The sequence below is a fragment of the Sinocyclocheilus grahami genome, unplaced genomic scaffold, assembly GCF_001515645.1.
Source record: "Sinocyclocheilus grahami isolate Dianchi unplaced genomic scaffold, SAMN03320097.WGS_v1.1 scaffold3656.1, whole genome shotgun sequence".
Classification (NCBI taxonomy): domain Eukaryota; kingdom Metazoa; phylum Chordata; class Actinopteri; order Cypriniformes; family Cyprinidae; genus Sinocyclocheilus; species Sinocyclocheilus grahami.
Genome location: NW_015508744.1, coordinates 9,707 through 17,860, shown reverse-complemented (window position 1 = coordinate 17,860; position 8,154 = coordinate 9,707). Strand labels below are relative to the sequence as shown.

Genomic DNA, 8,154 nt, shown 5'->3' with positions numbered 1-8,154 from the left:
TGCAGATATAATGATTTGTAGTGCAAAGAGCTTATTTAGACTGATATGTGGGGGCGTGTTAGAATGTAGGCTTTTCTAAAACCCAACCCGGGCAGGGTTGTGTGCCTGATGGGCTGCGTGTATTGCTGCAGGGTCGTCTGGGTCGTACACCCTCTCTCACGCAGGAGACGCCTACCTCGGGCTGCGCTCACTTGACGGGGATGGCGTCAGCGTCACTCCCGCTGTGCAGCAGCAGCAGCAGCAGGTAGGCACTGAGGACGGCGCCTCAATGCCCTTCCTCTTCCATACCTGCTCACAGTGTAGTGCTCTCTTCCCCTTTCCCCAAAGCTACAGCCCCAACCCATGACATCCACCTTAGCGGATACTTAGAAGTGTAGAGCTCTACCCTGGAAACGAACTCCACCATCTTCCCTGTGGCATTGCTTCATTTCATTTCTTCTGTCATGTCCTTGGCCATTCCTTTGTCTCCTTCCTGTTAGATGAACGCTTTTCATCAAGGGCTCAACAGTAAGGATGTACTACTGATGTTTTGGGTCAGTGCTTCTGAACAGTCACCTGCCCCATCACACCACTACTACATGTGTTTTTATGACTCGCAAATTTCAAAGTGTAATGTCCTGTGAATTTTTCTTCTTCCTATAAATACAACTTTTGTACTTGCCTAAGGTTATTTTTTTAATTAATACATTTTTGTAATTTATTTTAAATATTATTTATTTTTATTTTTTACATTTTATATTAGAATTTTCTTAATTGCACTACTGTTAAAGTTTTTGTAATGTTTTTGAAAAAGTCTGTGTTAAGTCATAAATATTTATGTTAAGATAATTTTTTAAAGGCAGGGTAGGTGATTTGGTTAAAAAAAAATGTTTGTTATGCTGGTTGAAAGTCTCTTCACATCCCGATAGCAATCACTAATTGGTCTAAATGTATTTAGATGTATTTATATCATCTGTGGAAGGCATAGGACCATAAAATGTTTGACCAATCATATCCTTCAGGCCGAGGGCTATGATCGGTTGTTCTACCTGCCTGTCAACATTTGTGCAGATGTGATACGTCATCAGCACGTTCCATTACACTATTGCAGACCGAGTGAGAATGGAAGGTGTTATTATTGTAATATTATGTGCTTATGCTTTGTACTGTTCTGACCGTTGAATGAGACATGAGGTAATCTGACAGCACTGCATTCAATCCTCCATCAGCGCCGTCTCTCATAGTGTCTCTGGTCTGCCTTTGAGAACTTTCAATGTTTCTGATTGATATACATATCTGATGTGTGGTAATGTTATTCACATCTAAACACTTAGTTCTCATTCTCTTAATTATATATATATATATATACACGTACATTTAATGGTCTGGTTTTAAAATCAAAAGAAACATGAAATTTGCTACTATATCAGTTTGAGCCACTAAAGAGCCCAGAGTGGATCACTTTACATGAGTCAGCAAATCAGTTTGGACTAAAAGGGATAGTTTGCCCAAAAATGAAAATACGGTCATCATTTACTCACCCTCATGATGTTTCAAACTCAAAAGACTTTCGTTCATCTTCAAAACACGTTTAATACTCTCTTATCATTTTTGTCCTTCCATTGAAAGTCTGTGCAACAAAACTTTGACACTCATAATCCTTAACAATCAAGTCTTCTGAAGAGACACAATCGCTTTAATATGCCAAACCGATTCAATTGAGGCCTTTATTCACACACAAACATGTAAATTATGTCAGAATGTTCATTTTCTTTTATGAACTATAAACAGACAGGGCATCATCATATTAGAGAATGATGTGGTATAGGCAGTGCATTGACTCTGAACTAATACGTATATAAAATTATATTTATTTAATGAGTTTGTTTGTGTTTGTGAGCTTAAATATGGAAAGTGTCATTAATGTAATGTATTAGTGGTGTTTATGCTGTTATGTGATGTATGTGTGCTACAGGTGGATATCCTGCACCATGTTACACACCCGACGGCAGGCTATGAAGATCTGTCAGGAAGTCCTCTTTACACCCCACACCATCTAAACGTGAGTACAGCACTGACACACACACACACACACACACACATTCTCAAGCAACAGACTGCTTGTTAAAAGAAAAATTAAACCATTTGCTATTTGAGTAAAAGTTAGAACCTGGAATGATTTTCAGTTAAATCTCACAAACCGCATTAATCTGATGAGAATCTCTGTTGCTCTTTGTGTTGACGTAGACCTAAAGATCACTTGAAGGTCTGATGTCTGCAATTTGTGGCTTGTATGTTTCCTGTTTCAACACGTTTTATGTTCTGGTGTGAATACTCTCTAGATGCTTATCAGTCAGCTGCAGCTAAATACTGTTACTGTGTGGACACACTATTTGAACAAACCCCTAACACTAAGAATTAAATCAATTTTTACAGAAATTATTTTTTGCAATTTGTTTCTTAAATAATTTTAGGGATGCACCGATAACACTTTTTCCAGTACTCGCCCGATACCGATACTTTTATTTTTGGTACTTGCCGATACAGAGTACCGATACCAATATTTTCATTGCATTTGTAAATTTTTTTTAAATATTGGGTACAGAAACCAAAAGAGTATGTGTAATGTTAGTTGGTTAACTTCATTTATCAAATATATTCAGACAGCTGTTAGTATGACAGTATTTACAAAACTATCAATACTTAGTCGGGCAACCCTTAGCCTTAATGACAGCCTGTAGTCTCCTGGGCATCCAGCTTCATGCAAACCTGAACTTCAATTTTTTTCCTAATTAAACCATTTGCTATTTGAGTAAAAGTTAGAACCTGGAATGATTTTCAGTTAAATCTCACAAACCGCATTAATCTGATGAGAATCTCTGTTGCTCTTTGTGTTGACGTAGACCTAAAGATCACTTGAAGGTCTGATGTCTGCAATTTGTGGCTTGTATGTTTCCTGTTTCAACACGTTTTATGTTCTGGTGTGAATACTCTCTAGATGCTTATCAGTCAGCTGCAGCTAAATACTGTTACTGTGTGGACACACTATTTGAACAAACCCCTAACACTAAGAATTAAATCAATTTTTACAGAAATTATTTTTTGCAATTTGTTTCTTAAATAATTTTAGGGATGCACCGATAACACTTTTTCCAGTACTCGCCCGATACCGATACTTTTATTTTTGGTACTTGCCGATACAGAGTACCGATACCAATATTTTCATTGCATTTGTAAATTTTTTTTAAATATTGGGTACAGAAACCAAAAGAGTATGTGTAATGTTAGTTGGTTAACTTCATTTATCAAATATATTCAGACAGCTGTTAGTATGACAGTATTTACAAAACTATCAATACTTAGTCGGGCAACCCTTAGCCTTAATGACAGCCTGTAGTCTCCTGGGCATCCAGCTTCATGCAAACCTGAACTTCAATTTTTTTCCTAGACTCTGTCTGAATAATTTTTGGTCCCAAATTTGTATCAATTTTACTGGTAGTCCACTGTAGGAAGAATTTTTGGGTATAATATTTCAGTTTAGTTTATTTTGCTGTCCTCACTTACATAAATGAACTATAGTGTCCTACACCCAATAGTAAAAAAAAAAAAAAAAAATTATATCTGGTCTCTGATTAACTTTTGATTTGACTGTATATCCTTCTGTTATTTTCACACTCAATTATGCCCATTAAAATGTATTTTACAAGTTGTTACTTTCACTCTTCTTTCTCTATGGTAGCCTACATCTTTAATTTAATAGCATTAGAGCTGCTCCATTGCAGCGGCTTAGTACTGTAATCACGCGCTTTGCTGTAAAAATGCAGGGAACCACTCGTTATAAATCTCCTAACTGTGATATTTTCAGAAATAGAAGTCGTGTTTTTTCCATCTGAAACGTGCAGCGATTTATTTTCCAAAGCCACTCATATAATGCAGAAACATTCATGAAGCAAGCAAAACACGCGCAACACATATTTGTACTGGTGCAGAAATAGAGGGACAAGTACAGTACAGACTAGCGCATTTCACACAGGCTGTTAGTTTCACTTTCGCCAGAAAGTCGTGTATGCTTAAAGGTGTACATAAATTAAGTTTATAGTGAATGCCCTTATATATTGTCTTATATTTACGATTTAGTTTTAATCCAAATTATGTGTGCTAAGTGAGCGAAACATCAATAAAGATCACACAAAAGAAATGCGCGCTCTCTCTCCCTCCCTCCCTACCAACCATTAAGTAACTTGTGCATTGTTTTACTTACTTGTTTTTGACATATCTGACAGAACTACAAACTTTCCAGTGATGTCTGTGAGAAAGGTATATTCACTCGACAAGCTCGCGCATCTGCGCCGCCGCGCTCAATTCACTCAGCGTGATTTGCTTACCAGCTGGCACAAATCAGCTATACAGGCATTAATACTGAATGTTTTATATTCATTGCATACATATACTTCGTAGACATTTTTAATCTCTAATAACTCCATTCTGTTGTTGGTGTTTCTTTGTCTGAATATGGCACTTATCACATGGTATCGGCGGATGGGGTTTATCACATGGTGTCGGCGTTTGGTATCGGGGCATTTAAACGAGTACGTTTAAATATAATAATAATTTAATAATAAATACAATATAATTTTCATATAAATACACAATGATTCCATTCATCTATATACAATATTCCATACATCCTTGTTTTGCTGCAAATTGGTTGCAACCCTATGGTTTCCAGTCGCTGCTTCTGACTTTCTCACAAAACAATCTGTCCTGAATTGTTCAACGTTGTTTTAAGCACGCGTTATGCAATCTTCCCACATAGTGAGGTAGATATGTGGGGGCGTGTTAGAACGAGCCATTTTAGGTAGGTGTGGCTGACTCTTAACTTTTATAAAGAATATCTCTTTGGATTTGAGACTTTAGTCTTTGCAAATTTACAGATCTTTTTTATGCACCAAGAGCTTGCAACACTCCATAGAGAAAGGAAAAATTTAAATCGCATCATATGACCCCTTTAAAAAGTCTTGTTTCATTGCCTGTGCTACTTGACCTCATACATGTGACTCTCTCCACAGGCTAACAACAGCTGGCAAGACAACACCAACCCTTCCTCCATCACCTCTCCACCAGGACCACCTGCGAGCATCCACTCTGACGACACCAGCTAATGTGGCTGACGCTACACACACACACACACACACACACACAGAGCATCTCATCATCCAGTCTCGCCCGTTCTCTCCTGCTCACAGCTTTCGTCCTTCACTCTAGCAGATATCAAAGGTCTTCCATAGTCCTCATTCCACTTGGTGTGCCAGGGTTCACACGCTGGACCAGACTGAAATACACGCGCACACACACTCCTCGAGCAAAAGACGCACGTCACATTTGCCGAGGATGAGAAAAAAAACACGTCCTCCTCAAAGGTCTTCACAAAGGGTGGACTGTTTAAGCCCAACTCCATGTTACCTTTCCTGTTTCGACCTGTCATGATGGGGATTACGCAACAGCTCCCTCCTCGCTTGTACCAAAGTGCTGTCAACGGTTGTTGCACCTTCTGCTCTTCGTAGAACAACCTCAGACAACTAAACCACGAAAACGCCATTCAGCCTGCTTTTTAATATGGCTTCCAGTCGCTGCTTCTGGCTTTCTCACAAAACAATCTGTCCTGCATTGTTCAACGTTGTGTTAAGCACAAATCCTGTCAATAACACTTTGAGCTGCTGGTTGGATGGAGAGAGAGCTCCAGATCCATCAGTGTAAAGGTACGCTGGACATTTGAACACTGACTAGCTGATCGCAGGAGAGTACGGTGTGAAACGAGGGAAACGTGAAGAGTTCACCCGGTCGGCTACTACGTGTTTCCTCAGTCCACTGTCTCAACAGAGAGACTTTGTTTTTAATAGTTTAGCTACAGTATTTTTTCCTGCAGCCTTTTGTCCCCCTCAAAGATGCACCAGCCACCAAATAAAAGACTCGACAAGAACTCTTAAGCCCTTGTGTTCGGGAAAGGGGTTGGATGGACAGCTGGAGTATTCGTTTGGGTATTTAGAAATATTTTTAAAGGGAAAGAAAAAAAAAATATTCCACTGTCTTCCATGCATGTAGGGTGTTGAGATGTTTTAGTGATTCCATTTAGCCTAATTATTTTTTTTTTTGACATAAAAAAAATATTATAAAAAGGAGAGGGTGTGAGGAACAGACCAAATAAACTTCTCCAGAAATGAAAACGTCATACTGCCCAATCCAGTACTTCGTGCTGGTGTTTGGTGATATTTTATCGCACGTTTTCACAACAGGCATCCGTGACACACCGACCACGTTTCGCGAAAATCTTTCTGAGGAGGCCATAGCAGCTCACCAATAATTCTGACCACGTAAACCGTTAAAGATATCATAACGTTTTTTTGGTCTGCTGTGTGCTATGGCCTCTCATGTTACTGTGTTGTGTGTACGGACGGGTGTCTGTTTTCTAAGGGTTGGGTCATCTCATCACTCACTCGTGCTTTTGAACTGATTGTATTGTACGTGCAATTGAAAGCACCTGTTCCTTGGTAAAGCATGCGGTCTTTTTTTTCTTTTGTTGTTGTTGCCTACAATTTCACTAAACAAAGGAACTCTGTTGTTTTGTAGTCAGTTAACATAGCCAAGCAACAAGGGCTTTTCTCCTTTCAAATTTAACCAAAAATAAGCACTGGATGTGTTGTGATTTGAAACAGATGGACTAAAGCTAGTAGAGGAACATCAGATGAATTTATATTAACTTTTTCCAGACAAGTCGTTTGTATTTCCGGAACTTGTTTTTATGTTTTGCGTGGGTTTTTTTTTTTTTTTTCCCAAGTTTACCTTTAGTCGCGGAAGGACCAGGGCGTTTTGATATATGAATGGAAATTCTATAGATTACACGAAGGACTAAATAACATTGAAATGTAAATTGGGGTTTTGTTTATATGTACACATGGAAAAACAAACTCTGAGGAGCTTTCCCAGTTATTATTGTGTTCTCTATAGATTACTGTTAGTTATAAACATTTCATATGGATATCTCCAACTAATGCTATTACTACACCAAATTTTTTTTTTCTTCTATCAGTCATCTATGGATGTCACTGTACAGATTGTGGAATGTTTCAGTGTATTTTCTCTTTTTGTATGCTTTTATTTTTGTTTTTTTTAATCGCTGGGGGCTTTGGATTCGCTCATGAGCAAGAGTAATATTTGTTAGTCTTTGTAATATTCATTTTAGCGTTTCACTTACATTTGATTTGGATCGGGAGTCTCGAGTGTTATTTTTGTTGTGTGTGGTTTTGTCAAAGCTGGTAGCATTTGTTTGAGGTGCTGTGAAAATCCCACTACTAACTGACAAGAAGAAAAATAGGAATACATTTGGAGTAAATGCATAAGCTATGTAACAGAATAAGGATTTTGAACACTACATATCATAGGTAGATTTGGAGTTCCTAAATGTCTTTTTCCCCAAAAGTGCATCCATAGAATCTGTTTGGAAACTTGGGGTTATGATCCGAGGTGGATTCCACAGCACCGTATCAAATGACATCAGCATTTTTTCTCGATTTTTATCATTATTTTACTAGAATTGTAGTACACGCTTCCTTCTGTATTTACCATTCTCTCCCTCCTCTCTACCTCTCCTCTCTCCATTTCACTTGTATATAAACCCCACCATTTTCAGACTTGGTAGTCTGTATAAACTCCTTTTATACCTCAACTTTAGAACTGTTCTAGTGAGAGAGGAAAAAAAGAAAAATATGAGAAAATTGTAGTGTTCCTTATTAGAAAAACTAAAACTAATAAAATAATCTAGTGTGCTTTTGAGCCTGTAGTTTTTTTTCTTTTCTTGTTGCTGTTCATTAAGGGGCTATTTACATGTTACAATCCGTAAAATGATCTGGTTAAGGCGGTTATGAATGAGTCTCGCCCTGCCTGAATATTTATGCGGCATAAGGACAATAATATGAGGATCACAATAAATCAGACCTTTTCTCCTCATCGCAAATTGATTATGTGGGTGAAATTAAACAAAAACCAGACATCAGGAATCAGGTGAGGCTTTCTATATCAAAATATTTCTCAAGAAAAGTCAATAATTCATGATCATAAGAATCGAATATCATTATCAATTACATTTTATCAACAAAACAGATCACCGCCATGATGTCA

The 8,154-nt window shown here is 37.9% G+C and overlaps 1 long non-coding RNA gene across 1 annotated transcript; it reads left to right on the top strand.

Annotated features, from left to right (window-relative positions):
- The first annotated feature begins 70 nt into the window (after positions 1 to 70).
- Positions 71 to 7,809, top strand: LOC107576417 (uncharacterized). The gene is made up of 3 exons (XR_001608053.1): positions 71 to 244; positions 1,955 to 2,041; positions 5,049 to 7,809. It is a non-coding gene; the product is annotated as an uncharacterized lncRNA (long non-coding RNA).
- Positions 7,810 to 8,154: the final 345 nt, after the last annotated feature.